At 36.6% G+C, this 1974-nt stretch overlaps 1 non-coding gene across 1 annotated transcript; it reads right to left on the bottom strand.

Moving 5' to 3' along the window:
• Positions 1-909: 909 nt before the first annotated feature.
• On the bottom strand, positions 910-981 carry TRNAW-CCA (transfer RNA tryptophan (anticodon CCA)). Its single transcript has one exon. It is a non-coding gene; the product is annotated as a tRNA-Trp (tRNA).
• Positions 982-1974: the final 993 nt, after the last annotated feature.

The raw sequence follows: 1974 nt of genomic DNA on the forward strand, positions 1-1974 counted from the left end.
GTTAAATATTTGTTTCTTAATGATGATCAAAAAGAGAAATTAAGAAACAAGTTACTTATTCCCCAGCCCTTAATTATCAATCTGTTGCAAATAGTGACCATCAATATAATAATTAATCAGATTTCATCAACTTCCTTAAGAAGATACAACTAAGCATATTTGAGTTCATAAATTTGATTGTGTTTAAGGATATGTAAATGTCCATCTTTGAAACAGAAATTTTGTCTAAGTTCTCACAAGAAGTAGGGGTGGAAACCTATTTTTTGAATTATGTTGAACTCCAAGAGACTTTGTTTCTTTTTTAAATTAATTTATTTATTTTAACTGGAGGTTAATTACTTTACAATATTGTATTGGTTTTGTCATACATCAACATGAATCTACCACAAGTATACACGTGTTCCCCATCCTGAACCCCCCTCCCTCCTCCCTCCCCAATACATCCCTCTGAGTCGTCCCAGTGCACCAGCCCCAAGAATCCAGTATAAAATGGTTTTCTGTCCACAGTCTAGAATATACTATGAGAAGCTGAGAAACAGACCTTCATGCATAGCTTAAGGAACTGCTGAGAATTTTGGCCCTTTACCTAAAAAAATGAGCTAATCTCGATTTCATTTTAATAGAAGGAAACCAAAGGCTAAAAAGAAGAAATACATTGCAAAAAAGTGAGTAGTTATAGGTAAAGAAATCATTGTTTAGATAGGACAATTTGGTAAAATAAAACTCTTTATATTTCTGGGGTTGTCCTAATTGTATCCAGATTGAATCCATAATACTTCATAGGTGAAGGTGAATTCGCTCAGTCATTTCCGACTCTTTGCGACCCCGTAGCCTACCAGGCTCCTCCATCTATGGGATTCTCCAGGCAAGAATACTGGAATGGGTTGCCATTTCCTTCTCCAGGGGATCTTCCCAACCCAGGGATCGAACCCAGGTCTCCTGCATTGGAGGCAGACGCTTTAACCTCTGAGCCACCAGGGAAGCATAGTACTTCATAGGGATCTCACGAAGCAATCTGTCATCTTTATTTATGAAAAAAGCATATTTATGCAAACCCTGGGGTTTCCCAGGTGACTCAGTGGTAAAGAAATCACCTCAAATGCAGGAGACACAGGAGACTTAGGTTCAATCCCTGAGTTGGGAATATCCACTGGAGGGGGGCATGTCAACCCACTCCAGTACTCTTGCCTGGAGAATCCCATGCACTGAGGAGCCTTGTGGGCTACAATCCACAGAGTCAGCCACAATTGAAGCAACTGAGCACACAGGCAGGCATTCAAATCCTATGTCTCTGTAAAGGACACACTGTCTGGGGAGGAAGATGAGCATCTACTTTCACTCTGTATATCCACACTGATTTACAGATAGAAGAGAGTGAATAGTACCAGTGAGAGCAACTGTTTCATTGGTCCAGTTGAAAATTTCATCATGTATTTAGAAGAATCAATAATGCCATTTAACACTTAAGATTTGTTTCCTAGTTCTTTTTAATAAAACGAGAATAATTCCTCCCCAAAAGACCAAGTCCATCACGTTATCAGGATGCAGACAAGAATTCATTTTGCCTCTTTGTTAAGATAATGGAACTCATTTTAAACTCCAAGATGAGAAAATACTTTCCTAATAAAGTCAATTACTTAATTCTGAAGTTCATTACTCAATTTACTTCAGGATTATTGAAGTAAAATAATATTTGTAATGTGGTAATTTTATATGATGCGTTTAATGGCTTACAAATAGCTCAGGTTAAATTTTAAATTTTATTTTATTATGATTTTATTCATAACTAAGTTATAATCTTCTATGAAACTGTCCCTGTTTAAAAAGACCTAAGTCAACTCTCATAGTTATCCCAGCTAACATTTCCTCCACCTTTCATTTCAACACTGACACAAAATTAAAGCATATTGATAAGGCAGGAACATTTTAAAAGTATTGTATTTCTTGCCAGATAGGATTACTTCTGGAAAGTTT

Source organism: Ovis aries, chromosome 8, assembly GCF_016772045.2.
Source record: "Ovis aries strain OAR_USU_Benz2616 breed Rambouillet chromosome 8, ARS-UI_Ramb_v3.0, whole genome shotgun sequence".
Taxonomy (NCBI): Eukaryota; Metazoa; Chordata; class Mammalia; order Artiodactyla; family Bovidae; genus Ovis; species Ovis aries.